At 42.1% G+C, this 16,476-nt stretch overlaps 1 protein-coding gene across 3 annotated transcripts in view; it reads right to left on the bottom strand.

The window, feature by feature from the left end:
- Window positions 1-8,170: 8,170 nt before the first annotated feature.
- The window catches only part of PUDP (pseudouridine 5'-phosphatase), a 485,786-nt gene continuing 477,480 nt past the window's right edge, over window positions 8,171-16,476 (bottom strand). For 2 of the 3 annotated variants that reach the window (XR_012493488.1, XR_012493490.1), the window contains one exon: window positions 8,171-15,380. The gene's annotated coding sequence lies outside the window, so the exon portion shown is untranslated. The remainder of the gene's footprint in view (window positions 15,381-16,476) is intronic. The other variant, XR_012493489.1, reaches the window with a different exon arrangement.

Raw genomic sequence — 16,476 nt, 5'->3', positions numbered from 1 at the left:
GCACACACAGCACGCTGCAGTATTTGCAAACGTCTTTAACTCTTTGAGGTCACGCTCCCCAACAGGGCCAGCACTGGGGAGCTATTCCCCGTGGTCGGGCTGACAAATGTGTTACTCTTCCCAGGTGGTGCTGTGATTTTATACTGGGGAGCAGTATATCCATGGGGGCGGGGAATAGCATAATTAGAATAAAGAGCTGTAAAGGACAAGATTCTCCCGTCCAGGTGATAGGTTAATGCTTTTTGTTTGTTTCTTGTCTTACACGGTAATGGTTTTGATCAATACAATATGGCTGGTGTTGTTAGGATCGGCCAGTGGTTTTTAAATATCCCCCTTGACTTTGGGGATCCAGGAGTTGATGTTTTCCAACCAATATCCACTTTGGTCATATGACCTGGTTGGTATTTATCGTTGGGTTCGAGAGAGTAGGCGTTACATGGGCAATGCCTGAGGTCCTCAGTTGGTAAATCAGGGAACCCGGTATCACGTGTAGCAATATGAGCACAGGTGCTAGAACTAGATTGCGTGAGTTCCAATTGCATATGACCTTAGGTGTGGATTGAAATGCTTTGTCTCCCTTTCCGCATCTGGAAGACGAACGAGATTAAAGTAATCACAGTATCGTTGTGATATGAAGTGAGTGAGTACAGGACGCGGCAGGCAAGAAGCTCTAAAATTAATGTTTCCTTTTCTTAAAATGACTTCACGGGCCTCTGGATGTGTTTGTGGATGGAAGAAAGGTAATGGGACCACCATGGGACACCCTCACAATTGCTTCTGCGTTCAGGAAGCTAACTTAGGCAGCCGACCTGCTGTCATTATTCACTGTGATGGCATCGTGAGGGACTTCCCACACGTTTTAAGAGCAGGAATCTTGGGGAGCATGGATAAGAACGGGTAAGGTGATGGATACCGAGTCAGGGGATTTTGTTTCACATCCAGTATTTGTCCTGGCTGCTCTGTTGGCAAGTCTGTTATGTTCTGCGAATTCTAGGGAATAGGTCGGTTAAAGAGTGACAGATAATTGCTCTCATGACGGTTTCTTGGAATGATTAATGAAGACAATATGTATAAAAAACCCTTTACTGAAAAGGTGTATGAAATATACATATATACATATACAAATATATTTATATCCAATAATAGAAGAAAATACAGATTTTCCTCTATTATTGGATATTTAAGATTCACTGACATAACATTATTGTCCATAAATATTGCTTTTCCCCCAAATCAGTGGCATACATCGACATAGATACAAAACCACGTAGACCTAGACATATATATTTCTCCAAGTAGAATTTAAAAGCACAGCCTCAACTTAGACACAATAACTTATAGCAAGCCAGAAAGTCATTGGCTTTGCCAAGAATGTATTAATTAATTGATTGATTTATAAATTCATCAAGTATATTTTGAACACAGGCATAATCCTAAACACTGAAAACGCATTTGGGAGGAAGACACATCCATTCATTTTTTTGAAGAAGCGTAAAGTCTAATGCATAAGGGTGCCAACAGCAAAAGAAAAATATGATTATAAGAAGGTGTGAAACGGTCCTGTGATGTATGAATTCCTAGGGCTCCAAGGAGGCGGAAATGATACAGGAGGGGTCTTCAGAGAAGGGATGGTAAGTAGACATTGATCAGGGGCAGAAGTTGACAAAAAAGTCATGGGAACTGCCTGCGTAAAGGCGTAACAGCTACAACCCTTATATGGGGGTTTGACATACTGAGGGTTTCGTATGAGCAGGGCATAGATTAAAAAGAAGAGAGATTCAACAAGAGCGTAAAGAACATGGTATTCTGAGACCTGTCTGTGAAGGATCTCGAATGTCATGCTGAAAGGTGGAATATATCCAATAGGCAGCAGGGAGCCAATAATATATTTTCAGCATGTGGTAGGGGAGGTATAATCTAATTTATCTGAGGACCATCACTCTGGTGGCAATATGGAGAAGGAATTGGAGGGGGACAAGACTGAAAGCAAAGGAAATACCTTCTGAGACTGTTGCAAGGATGGATGTCCTAGAGAAATAGAGAGAGAGAGAGAGAGAGAGAGAGAGAGAGAGAGAGAGAGAAATCAATTGGTAAGGTTACAAGAGGTCATTTCTAAATACATTAGGGCAGCATAAACAAGTGATTTGGGAGGAAGCGTTTGGATTCATGGGTCAAATCTTAATGTTTGTCCAAACAAATGAGAAACAAAAACTCTTAGACACAGATAATAGTTTAGTGGTTACCAGAGAGTAAGGGGGGTGGGGGGTGGGAGATGAGGGTAAGGGGGATCAAATATATGGTGATGGAAGGAGAACTTACTCTGGGTGGTGAACACACAATGGGAATTATAGATGATGTAATACAGAATTGTACACCTGAAAACTATGTAATTTTACTAACAATTGTCACCCCAATAAATTAAAAAAAAATCTTAATGTTTGTCTTAGTGTGTGGGTAGGTTGGTTGACTAGCAGATCATTTCTCTGAGACATGTCACCAGGAAGAGGGCAGTAAACACATGTTCATTTCTGTCTGAAAGATCTTATGAGAACTTTGAACAAAATACGTAAGCAGAATAATTAAGAAAGAGTGAAAGTATAATGGCCCCTAATCCTAATCACACAAGATGAGAGAGAATGAAACACACCATTTCTTAACCATGGGGAGAGCACATTGTAATACAGTGAATGGAGTTACAAAGTTTTAAATCCAGGATTCTTGAGAAAGGTGAGGGTAGAACTCTGCAGGCTTTCATTTCAAGTCTAATTTACAGAGTAAGGCAAAATAGGGAACCGTGTCACGAAAGGATATAAAACACTAGGGCATAGAAAAGGACGCACTGTTATATGATCTGGGTTTGGGACAAGATAACTGGAAGCAACCTGAGAAATAATCTATACTGTACCATTGCTCAGAGATGATTCCATCTTACTGTCTCCGTCAACTACATTCCGATATAATATCCCTGTTCCTGTGGGGCTGACGCAATCAGCCCTAAATATGATATTGGCTGGACCCGTGAGGCTATCAGGCCATACTGACTCATACTGGCTCAACTAATACAATGGTTAAAACCAAACAGGACTATGATTAAGAAGAATCACTGTTGATGCAGAAGTAATATATATTATACTATTGGATTAATTACCCCACACTATTGGAGATATAAATATGTATATTATACAAGGTGCTTGAAATCTAATAAGGTGAGTACTCAGGGCCTTCAACTCCTCAAATCCAAGGTAATATATGGCACATGCCACCTTAGAAACGTGTGGGAGGCATAGCATGCTTCCTGTAGGGATATGAGAAAATCCATCATTGATAAACAAGGTTTCCTGGGGAATTGGAGAGCAGAGGTGGGACGTCGTTTCAAGTGAAACTGATGTGGAGTCAGCAGAGATTCTGAACATTCAAGGTGTGTAAGAGTCACCCAGTTAGCTTCTCAAAACAGCCGTGCTTTCTAACTCAACACCAGGACTCGTAACTAGTAGGTCTTGAGTTAGTTCCAGGAACCTGCATTTTTGAGGGCAGCTTGCTAAGTGAGGCTTTTATAGGAAGTCCTTCACTTAAACCCTGGACCTCGTCATGATGGTGGGTTGATGGTAGATTCATAGCATCTGTGGAGAGGAATGAGGAGTCACAGATCAGACCAAATTACGGAGGGTCACGAACATCCCTTGATGGGAATCAGCGCTGGCATTATTAGCATGGGACAGAGGCACAGGTAAACCTTCAGTGACCTTACTCGGAAGCATTTCAAAGGATGGCTTGTAGCAGGGGCATTCTAGCACAGCTGGGGAGCTGTTGCAACATTCCCAAACGAAGGTGGTGACGGTGAAAACATAAACCAGGAGGCGGGTGGCATAAATCGTTCCAAGAGTTGAAATGGTAGGAGTTGGTTACAAATAGGATGGGACCCTGAAACAGAGAGAAACGAGAAGATCGCCTTGATGGGAAGGGTAAGGTGAATGACAGTGCACCGAACCAAAGGAACTTGTGTGGGAGGAAAAGTGGAGACAATGGCTTGAGATGCCGATGGATCAAAAAATGAAAATGGTGCCTAGAAGAATGGTGGTTGACCTCAGTGGGAAACTTAGAGGGGGACCAGTAGATCTGAGAGCAAACCCCATGCATATGATTCTTCAAATTCTGGTCTTATAAGAGAAAGTGTTAACTTACAAGGGGGGACACATCTTTGGAGGAACCAACGGTGAGTGGTATGGTATTCAAGGGAGTTTCAATTCAAATGGGCGTGGGCAGAAGTCAACTGTGTGAAGGGTTGCAGGAGACTTTCTGGGTGAAAGAGGATGAGGGAACACCACTGCATTTGGGAATGAATAGATTATTAACAGCCTTCAACTAAGTGTTTCAGAGATTCCTGAGTGGGATACTGATGACACAACTGAAACCATGACTTTTGTGGTACAGGGAAGGGGGGGAAATAGATACAGGAAATCCAGAGGGGGTTCGATGAGGTAGGGTTGTTCTTAAGAAGCTTGAAGATCATTCTTTTTATTCATTTATTTAATAAACATAAATCTGAGAACTGTGGCTTATTCCAAGACCTCTTTAAAATACCGAGGGTGGACAGATACAACATGGTCTGTGCCTTCACCTAGCTAATTCTGAGATATTTTTAATCAACGGCTTTGCTTATCAGAATGACTGTCCCACTGTATTTCCATGTGTCTATTTATTTTTTGCTTTCATTTACCACTGTAGACACATTCTTGGAAAAATACTTGCAAAATTTTGATGGTAAATGCTTCGGGTGGTCACAAATAGTGAGACCAGTTTAGGGCACAAATTTTAATAAATTTGAGAAAGAATAGATAAAAAAATAGCCTTTAAATTATAGATGATACATACATGAAAGGAAATATGCCGGAGACTTTAAAAATATTTACTCTCTTAAGGTTTAGCTATTTCATGCTGTCGTATTATATATTCCACAATTGCTAGATGAAACTTGTCCTTTCAATGATACAAAGTAACCTTCAGACCAGCTGACGTTGAATTATCACGAATTTCAAAATGAATGTCAGTCACTGCAATGAGACTTTCTCATACTAGTTTCATACAAGTACCTTTTCTTAACATGTTAATTTAGTTACAGAAACTTAGTTGGAATACACACAGAGATGGTCTTACCTATCCCCATCGGTTTTGCAGGTAATGATTCTATAAGACTGACAAATTTTAAGGAAATCGTTAAAGTTTTTATTTTCTAGTCAGAAGGTTGTGCATTGCCTTATTTAAATTTTTGCATCTGAGAAATGGGAATGATGAAATCCTTGTGGGCGAGAGTCTGCTCCTGGTCTCTCTTAAGCCTTTGTCCCTTTGACTCTGTTATTTTAAACCCATAAAACACCATTAATTATGGACATGCACACAGTGTACAGAGATATGCTCTGTGTGGATTTCCATCAGATTATTTCAAAGTCTCTCCCTGGTTATTATTTTATCGCTGGGCATGATTAGCCTAAATGACTTTTAAATGGCCCTGATTTTGGAAAAGCATTCAAGCCCCTGAATTTCACTACATTCATTTGGGAATGAGAAAGCCATTAACGAATGCTTTTGTTTGAAAACCAAGGATATTGAAATCCAAAATAAGTGGCCCCAAAGAGGTAGAGTTCTCTGTTAAATGACACTTTGGCAGCAACGTTCCCACTGCTACTGCCTCAGATGTTTTGTGAAGATATTTCACGATGTCTATATCCCTTTGACAAATAACAACACATATTACCCTTCAAAATTAAAATGTCTACATATATAAAATATGTAACATTAAAACACACATATATATGTGTATCTATATCTATATATATATAACAGAGAGGGGTTATATATAATACATAAGTTATATAAAATATGCACATATATTTACACATGTATTTATAGTTTATAATTTTATATAATATATAGGGCTATGTATGATATGTATACTACCTCTCTCACTACTTTCATGCTTTGTATTTCAAATAATCTATATTTTAAAAGAAAGAAGTTCAGTATTGGGGGGGGATAAAATAAGAAGTGGAATGGGTGTGTTTTGTTGATTGGCATAGAGCAACCAGGCCTTCCTCTTCTTAATGGGGAAATAGACTATCTCTGCTGAACGCAACATGGTGTATAATTTTAGTTTAAATAAATTAGGGCTGCCGAAATATTATTAGGATAATTGCTCTCTTTATCCTTTGGAACTCAAGTTTCATTTGGGAACTCCTTTCTAAAACAATCATTTCAGATTTGTTTAGAGTGGGCATTCACATCTGTGACAAGGAATTGGTACACTACATAATACAGTGATATTTTCTTGGAATAGTCCTGTCCAAAATTACGTAGAGAACAGATGAACCCATCATGTGAAGAAACTGACGGTTCCTTTTGGCCAGTACCCAGTGTGGAACCAAAGTCCTTAGTCCGACAGCCTGTGAGAAATTGAATCCCACCAATAACCGTGTGATCTCGGAAGGGGCTTCTTCCCCAGTTGAGTTTTCTGATGAGACCCCAACCCCGGCCGATACCTGCATTGCAGCCTCTGAAACCCTGGAGCAGAGGACTCGGCTAAGCTGAGCTCAGGATCCTGTCCCCAGCAGCTGTGGGACACCTAATGTATACCTGTGCAATTTCTTGCTGTGTGACAGATTGCTAGTGGTACGTAAGTGCAGAGGTGTGTACAGACACATGCATGGGTGGATATAGCCATGGCTGCCCGTAAGGAATCTGTAGCAAACACAAAGCTAAAGGAATGTTGGCCAAATCAAACCACTATCCAAATATTTTACAATTTTCAGAATGGTGGCTACAGCCCTTTCAGACACACCAGCAATGAATGAACCAGACGAAGCAGGACGTCATGGGCTCGGAAAGCCTGCCAAAAGGTATCTAATTAGTGGGACAGGCGGAACTTGACAACCAAATCTCTGATGCGAGCATCAGGCAAAATAGATTTTCTTCACTCTGGCTGAGAATGGTTTGGCGGGCACCAAGAGCCTTGATCTTTTTACAGTTATCACATCAGCGAATGATTAGCAAATCTACCCTCTGTCGGGTCAGCTCTGTGGGGAGCAGGGCATGACCTGCTTGGAAATAGGATTCAATACCGACCGACTTAGAATTCCTTCACGTAGCCACCCGCCTCCCCCAAATCCTTACTCAGAAAATCCGTCCCTCCACCTCCTGTGCTGTCAAAGCATCTTGACCATCTGACAACAGTTAATCCACCTACTTCCAGGGGCACATAGTGTGTATGTGTGTGTGTGTGTGTGTTTATCTTGTCCCCTGACCATTTGTAGGTATCCCCTCAGGCGTCACTTTAAAAATGTTAGTTATTTTTGAGAGAACGAAAGTTGAATTTTGTTTCATCCTCAGTTCACTTTCATTTCATACATCGGGCAAATGACCCCCAAAAGCCAATGGATATTTCCTGGGGAGGGTGGATGTTACCCTGTCTTCCCACTTATATCGCGTCAGTGTGTGTGGGGGGGGGTCCCACCTTGGGCAGACCACACGACGAAGGCACTGGCAAATGTGACCTAATCCAGGCTTTAGGTCATCAGCCTTCTGCTGTGGGATGACGTGACACGGCTTTTGTTAATGATGGGAAAAGGGACGTCCCCACATAAACACACTCCCCATGCCAGCTGCACGGCCATTCCCAAGGCACGTAACGAACATAATTAAGCTATCTGTCCTGGAGCCCTGACGGTGACTGTAAACAAGCCCTCTTCCACTGCAATCGGGGATCAGTGTGCTTAGTGGAAGCACGTGGGTTCCAAGACCACAAAGGAATATGTATTCCAAGTCGGCCAATTTAAAGGAAATAAAATTATTTATGCATCATTTTCTAAAAATTATCATTTCGAGTGTTTCCTAATAGTGAGAAAAAAACAATTCCTTTCTCCCTATCTCTTTATCTCATTTTGCCTCTCTCTCTGTCTCTCTCTCTCTGTCTCTCTGTCTCTGTCTCTGTCTCTCTCTCTCTCCCACACACACACACACACACACAGTTTTCCCCTGCACGTGACTGGGCATCAGGAGGCCAGGATCACATACCTCCCCAAGTTCTCCCGGTCCTCAGGGGACCCTCAGGCTGCACCCCACCTTCGCCTTGAGAACCCCTTCATGGCCTGAGCCCTCAGACCTCGGCCTCCCTCAGACCCGTCCATATGTGTGGATGGACTCCTGGGACTGCCCCTTCCAGGAGCACCCCCACAGGGCCCGTCTGCAGGCCCCTGCGCCACCCTCCCCGCCTGCAAGGGTAGGAGAGAAGAGGAGAGCCAGGAGGGTGGGGGTGGGGGGACATGTGTCCAGGGACCCTAAGCTGAGATACTTTCAGCCATAAACAATTACTGTGGGGTTTGGTTTTTTTTTATGTGCTGAAAGCATCAATTATGTCAATGTACACAATCTTATGTTAAAAGATTTCATGATGTTTAAGACCTTTTGAAAGTATGTGATATATATGGCTGCAGCTTCAAACAAGATGAATGACCTGAGACTCTGATACCCACTGGTTATCCCCACCTGGCTGGCTCCCCAGCACTTCGGGAGGGCAATTCGAACGCTGCAGGATGGTTTGCTTGGAGACAGTTCCCGTTTATCAGTCTGTTCCGTAGCAAGAGAAAGGGTGCAAAACAACGCTGCAGCCACTTGCAACTCACGCCTCTGGCTCATCTCTGGGTTGGCACTTGAAATCAGAGGGTAGAAATGCCACTGCCATTCTTGCTGGGGTGTAGAAACTGGTCTTCCCGGGGATGGTGGGTCCGTCCCATGCCTGCCTTCTCAGAGCGCTGTGGTCTCTCCGATGGCTCATTCCTCAACCATCTGGTTTCTTCCAAGCCACCTTTCTCTTAATGGATGACATACTTTCATATTTCATTGAAGTCAAACAGCCGGCATTGGCCTAGAAGCTAAAGCAGCCTCTCAGAGAATTCCTAGAGAAATAACCTTTGCTCTGTGCGTGTCTTGATGTTGCCAGCCTTCGAAGCACCATGCTCTCCTTGGACTTTATTTGCAATTTAAAGGTGTTTCGTTTCGTTTCGTTCTTTTGTCGTTATGGTTGTCTAGGTATTTTAAATCTACTTACTACTATTGTTACAGTAAAACAAAAGAAAGAAAGAAAGAAGGAGGAAGGGAGGGGAGGAAGGGAGGAAGAGAGAGAGAGGGAGGGGGAGAGAGAGACAGAGAGAGAGAAGAATCATGACTTATTTTTCCTCTTAAATTGTTTTCCACATCCGGATCTAGCTGGTGTGAGTAAATACCAATACCGTAAATACCACTCAGTAATGCAATCTCATACAGACTCCACGAAAACATTTAACCTTGTAGCCACAGCTTAAGTTTGCCAATAAAATTAATAATAGCTAACTATTTGCATATGGTGGAGTCTTAAAGAAAATAGCCAACCTGCTCCTACTACGATTCGTGCCCCATTTCTGATCTCTCTGTGTGTCTAAGAGGTCACGGCCTTTTCACCGGGGAAGGACTAGAGAATCACAAAAGCCATGAGTCCCACTCTTACACCTGTTTTAGAAAACGATGAACACGGATGAATCAAACCCCTTCCAGTCTCGGCTTCTGCTGTCCTTTCGAATCTGGCCTCGCATTTGTAGCACTCAGCATCTCAACCAGTCCTCTCTTTCATGATGAAAAGTAGTCCGTTTCCACGTTTGGCTCCTGCTCAGAGCAGTCACCAAGAGCTGGTATCACTGATGGCGCTAACAAAGGGAAGGCAGCATTGATTTTCTTTTTCTTTCTCTCTTTTTTTTCTTTTTGAGGGTGCAGCTCACAGCAGCCCATGCAGGGATTGAACCGGCAACCTTGTTATCAGCACCACGCTCTGACCAACTGAGCTAACCGGCCACCCCTTGATTTTCTTGACTTGCATCTTTTGCTTTGCAAAATCCGTAGCGTGCCTTGGGTTCATTGTCAGCCTAAAGGCTCATCAGCTGATGTCAGTTGTGCGACAGTGTCCACCGTTCTCTCTTGTCCTGGGTGACTTTTGAGAGGCACTGGCTCTCCATTGGTCCTGCACGATCTTTTCAAGAATGTTTGAACCACCCACAGTCTTGGAAGGTAGACTAGTATTTCCTCCCCACGAGACAATGGGCAGGCTTGCTGGCTGCTCATTGCAAAATATTTGCCTTCCATAAGCTCAGGATGCACCAGGAATTATCAACCTCAGCCTGTGCGTGGCCCCTCTGGAACCTGGAGGGCAGAGAAAATTGATGGTAACATACAGCTTATGCTCCTTTCCGCCCCCTACACAGAGACAGCAAAAGACTTGGACTAATATCCTGTATGAATGTGACCCAGAACATGGAAACTGGAAAATGTCCTAGGAAAATTGTCCTATGACACTATAGGATTTCCACCATGAAAATACAGTGGACTCCAATCACCTAGGAGAACAGATAATAGCGAAAGGTAGTAAAATCACTGGTCAGTGATGGGTTTCCAACATTTATTACCTTTTTAAATAACGTATTTAATTTTGAGATTATATAATTAATAGTTTATGGAGGCTGCATCTAACACCCACATTTCAAGATGACTGAAAAGTGAGCCATCAGCAATCACACACTAGTGTGAACAGGACAGTAAAACCCAGGGAGAATTAGGAGGTGGCACATGAATGAGTCCTTGGTCATCTTGTATGACCTTCGAGAATTCAAATTAATTAACTGATGTATCAAGTATTCCAATTAGTAGAAGAGTTAAACAGTCTATTGTTCCTTTTCTTTTGTTGGTATATACGAAAGAATTTATCAATCTCTTAAGATATTTTAAAACTTAATAACTCTGCACAACGAAACTCCCCCAAACCTACCATGTTTAAATGCAAATTCCGATTTAGATTAAAAATGCAAATTTGGTTATAATGCAATTCCCTATTGGTCACTGTCCATCCTCTTCTGAGACCCACTTCTCCAAAGGAAATGGGATCAACTTCTTATGATTCGAGGGTGGGGGTGAGGATGGGATGGGCGAAAGAGAAACTGAGGCATGCGATATGATTAATGAGTTTAGGAGACAGAGATTAAATTTGGTTGCATCGACACTTAAATGCAGGAGATAACATCTTCCTGTCATTTTTAGATTTTATTGGTTCTTCTTAACGATCATGTTTGCATGGAATAATTGTTCTCAGGGCCCAAAAGCTCCCTGGGTAGTAAAGATTCCAGCAACAGCCATTTACCCCAGTGACCCAAGAGAAGATGGCAGAGAAATCTGACCTGTAGCTCTCCAGTGGGGGAGGGGTCGAGAATCCGGCCCAATTACAGTTGAGCTCATTCAGGGGAGCTGCAGTCATCAACAGACTCTTCTGCATCTGTCTGTTATAATCCAGGGTTGGCAAACTTTTGTTAATCATAAGACAATGACAAATGAAACTATAATTAAAAGGTATGGAATTAACAGCTCCATTCTTCTGTGACATTATGGAGGTTTGTTTTGTCAACCGGAGAGGAATTTCAATATCTACATCACACTTCCAAGGGACAAACAAGGGTGACAGAAAATTTCAGTTGGTTTTTGTCAAACCTTGTATCAGATTCCGTTCGTACAATATCTCCTGCCTTTTTTTTTTTTTGTTTTCTGATTGAAATAGACATTTGAGTCAAAGTAATACAGTTATGGAATTTGAAATCTGCAATGGGTGAATATTTTATTTTATGAGGGGAACATGCGGGCAGGGAACAATTTAGGAACTTAACTAAAGAAATGTGCTCAATTTGATCTCTTATATTTAGTCACAGGGAGGTTAAAACGCAGGAAGTTTTCATGAGACTACAACAACGGTTGTTATGCAGATTGCAAAGCTTCACTCCCACAAGGTCATCCATATTTACTTTCAAAGAGCAGCAGTGGAAAGGTTTTTGTCAGTCAAGTTTGGTGTTTTAAAAACATTTATGAAAATAATGTGACATTAGAAAAAAAAAAAAAAAGCTGTGCAAAGCCCTCAGCAGCTTTTCAACTGGGGATATTTCTAGGAGGCAAATAACTGACATCAGAGATCCTTCTGCTGGTTTTAATGGCAAGTTTGTGATTTCTTTAACTGTGTCGTCCTCTAACTGTGTGATTCAACTGGCATGGGTAACAATTTCACTGGGGATAAAAATCAGAGTTACAGTTAAGATACTATGTATATATATATATAAATGTGCTCAAGAACACTTTGCTATAGCTCCACCACACCGTAGAATCCCAGTGAATTATGGGTTTGCATCGTGATAAAGTCAGTGAGCTTCTGGTGCTAAATTGCTTGTGTTAAGCGTGGGTGTCTCACACGCAGTGTATATGTTTATTTTGGGGTGTGGGTAAGTTTTCTGCAATAGCATTTTCCACCAGAAGAATCTATCGCAGCCTATTTTGATGGCTTCCCAAATGTGAAGGCCGGGGACCAACAACTTGGAAAAAACGAGCTCCTTTATGGTGGTAACGTTGTGTCCCTTTTTGCAGATGGCAGGCGTCCTAGCCGTTCAATTTGAGAAGTGCCCTCCAGCGAAGGTGGGTACGTGTCAGTTGTTAACAACTAGATATCCCCAATCTGCTTTGGTTGTTACCATTTGTGTGGAGGCAACTGTATCTGCCCTGAGAATCTGTCTGACACTTTTTCAAAGCAGTGCAAATCCAAGGACACAGAGAGAAACGATGGAAGGAAAATGGTCCGTTAACCTGAGTAGCCTCCAGGAACCCAGCCTCATTTGAAGGTTTGCAAATCTGACCAGGGTAAGTCACATTGCCTTTTGAACTTTAGTGGGGACCGTTTCCTGTTGAGATACATAGACATATAACTGAATATAACTATTTGGAAGAGTGTCTTCCCTTGGTTTTCTTTTTTTTCATTGAGAAAATGAGAAGGAAAGTTACATCATCTGATATTCCCATCCCATACTCAACAAGTCTTCCTGCGAAAGCTTGTGTTGAAACACTCAAGTGTTTTTATCCCCAAACAAATCCATAATAGGCAAAAGAAATGTTTCCATGAAAGATATTGTCGGTACTAAAAAATCTTGAAACCAAAGAGAGTGGATTCTGTTCCAGGGTATGTCAGAGGGAACACAAAGTTGAAATTAAGTTTTGGTTTGTTTTGTTTTAAGAGGTGGATTGGCTGTTCTAATAGGTCTTCAGTCACCTGAATGGAAAATACACTCAATTTGTTTTGGTAGACCTTGAAATCAAACATCCAATTTGATCTGGCCATTAAGTCAGCCTTCATTTGGTCCGGGCATCAAGGCAAGCTTCAACCAGTTAGAACGATTTCAAACAAACAAACAAACAAAAACTTTTAAAGTCACTGTTTGGTATCATTTAGGAGAAGTTTCGCTTTCAAGACCACAGAAAGAATAAGGAAAGCACTTTACAGCTTTTCCTCCGGAAACTAAAGTAATGCAGGATTATGTGAAGAATTCCATTTTCAAAAGTTTTATCTCCACTTTGATGTCATGGGGTTTCCCGTTCTGGATTTATGCATTTCTGCCTCCCATTTCATTCTTAAAAACAACAACAACAAAATATCTAGAGACCAGAATGGAAGAAACCTCTCCCATACGTACATTGGGCCTTAAACACTGAAGTCATTTATTTAAACAAGGGTTATTTTTGTTAAGCAGGGTAGGGCTATAGTACAAGGAGATTTTGCATTTATTATTTACTATATGACACGCTGTACTACACACAAAGAAAGGCACTGTCTGTCTCAGTTTCATTGTGCAGACAAAACATTCCGCAGGAGAAACTGAAGACCCTGGTACTACTTCTGTCTCCGTCAGCGTCGCATTGGGCATAATTAACCTTCTGTTTCTGGAAAGATGGGTTTGCTTAGTGCCCCATAGATTCCATAGAGAGGGCTCAGGTCACCACACTTTTTGGAGCAGTAGTTAGAGATGTGTGTGTGTGTGTAAAATAGCCAGCAAAGCTGATGGTTGGATGGGACATAGTTTTTTTTTCAGCCAAAAGATAAAGGGATAATGAAGAAAAATGTTCAAGTAATTAAAAAAACACAACATTAAATAACTTAAAACAAAAGTAACGTAGAAAGAGAATTGGCCATCACACATTTTCAAGTCAACTGTTCCATCGGACTCGTACTCAAACCGACTGCCCGTCGATGGTCCGTAGGAAGATACTTGCAGACTGGAACTGCTTTGGACGCCAAGGGCCAAGTGAGCAGGAGAAAAATCTAAGGCAAATCTGGTTCATTCAAGTTGTCCTTTCTGCGTGGATAGCAACTTTTGAACTGAAGATTTAGTGCAGACCGTGATGGTAAGTACAGCAGGGACTGAGAATCAAATGATACCGCTGTACCATTTTTGTTTTATTAAAAAAAAAAAAAAAAAGGCAGCATGGGGGAGAGCAAACATGGCGAAACCCCTTTTCCTGCATGCATTTGTTGCAATGCTTGCAAGTAATGTCTTCTGATTGGAGGACCAAAAAAACGAATCCCAGCCACAGAAGCTCCCTTCCAAATGATCTGTACTTGTGGGAAATAGTGCACAACACAGAGAGTCTCTCTCTTTTCCATCCTTCGCGTTTTCTGCTCACATATGCACGACATTCAGCAAGACAGGAATGACTGCTACCATGTCATGTCACACCGGTGTGGTTTCTTTTCCGACACATTGAAGGTGCTCGTTACATGGGTCTGACTTAGGTCTCCAATCCAGGTTTACTGATTCTACTGACATTCCTCTTGTTGGTGTGAATTGTTTTTACTGTTATTTTAAAAGTCAGCCTGCTGCGTTGTTCACATACAGACGAAGTGAGCGCCAGGATTCATAGCAAAGGGGGATTTTTATCCTTTTTAAAATACTTTTTCCTATTTTTCAATTACAGTTGACATTCGGTATTATTTTATGAAAGTTGCAGGTGAACAGCACGGTGGTTAGACATTTATATAACTTACAAAGTGAGTCTTCTGACTTGTCTGCTCCTTATGAGGCACCACACAGGGTTATGACAATATTAAGGGGAGGGTTTGGAAAACCATACTTTCTGGGTCAAATCCAGCCACCACCTGTATGCGGAAAGCTTGCAAACTACGAAAGCACTGCACATTGCACATGTTGAAAGATTAGCAAAAGGAGAATCTTTATCGACACGGAAGTTGTACGAAGTGTAAACGCCAGTGTCCACCAATCATGTTTATTAGCACACAGCCATACCCACGCTTTTCCGCACTGTCTTTGCAGCCTCCAAGCTCCACGCCACACGGGAAGAGGCCAGAAGTCGCGACACAGATTTTTGGGCCCACAGAGCCAGAAATCGTTACCATTGGTACCTTCATGGAAAATGTTCACCTGTTGCTGGTTTTCAGGGAAACTTCGTGAAATGCCTCTCGTGGAGACAGTGGTATTTCTGAACCTGACCTGGAAAGAGAAAGTAAAAGAAGGAAGAAGGTCAACTTTTCAGCATCATTGAGGAATCTGGGTTTTCAAAGGACACTCTGGTGAGAGTGCTATTGAATGCAAGGGGTTCGCCTCTTGGGGTGCTCTAGTCAAGAATGAGAGGTGGTTGTTGCTGGGTCGTTTGTATTTACATGCCACAAGGAAAGGACATGGGATTCACACCCAAAGCCTCGTCTCCTGAAGGGAGGCTTAGCCATTACACTACTTGGTGAGTTACATGTTGATTTCTTCTTTGCCGTTGGCTAAACAACTTTCCTTGGGTTCGGGTCAAGCTCATCCAGTTATAGCTGTGTCTGCAAAATACTGTGCCTACATTTTAACATTCGCCAATAATAGCATTTAGTGAGAACCACCCAGACCTTGAGACCCTGTCCTGTCTACCAGCAGGGTGAGGGATGGGAAAAGAAAGGTCAGGAATGAGGGGTGGGGGTGGGGTAGAGCAGTATGAAAACACCCTGGAGTAGAGGGGATCCCCCAAATATAGAAGGAGGGAGGTATCTTAGCCGTTCATATCGAGGGGAAACAGAGTTTGCCATCCCAAAATATGCCTTTTGGGACATTAATTATTTTAAGCTGGTTATTTTTAAGAAATGAAAGACTCAGGAAAAGAAACATTGACCTTCCCCCTAACTGCCTAAAAGAATTTAGACAGAGGGCCTGCTCTGGGAAGGGAGCTATCCTTATAGATAACTGTGGTTTAATAATATCTACTGTGTCACAAAGAGAGAGAAACCTGGCAGGGTCAGTTTGATCAAAGCCCTCTCTGTGTCCCATTGTTAAAAATGGAGCAGCAAACATTTGTTTACCAAACAGTTGCTTTTCTATCTCCTTAAGAGTTTCCTTCCTCCCCTTGGAAGTCCAAAACCACAAGGCGTCTCCCCCTTTCTCCGTAGCTCCAGTTGGCATCTAAGCCATAACCAGCTCATCTGTCCTCAGGGCTCATATTGTTATGGCAGCCCCGTACGTACATATGTCATAAATGTGGTCATTTTCTCCTGTTAATCAGTCTCATATAAATTTGATTATTAGTCCAGCCAGGAGGACTTAAAAGGGTTGA

This window comes from Rhinolophus sinicus, chromosome X, assembly GCF_036562045.2.
Source record: "Rhinolophus sinicus isolate RSC01 chromosome X, ASM3656204v1, whole genome shotgun sequence".
NCBI lineage: Eukaryota > Metazoa > Chordata > Mammalia > Chiroptera > Rhinolophidae > Rhinolophus > Rhinolophus sinicus.
This window is presented reverse-complemented; position numbering and strand designations above follow the sequence as displayed.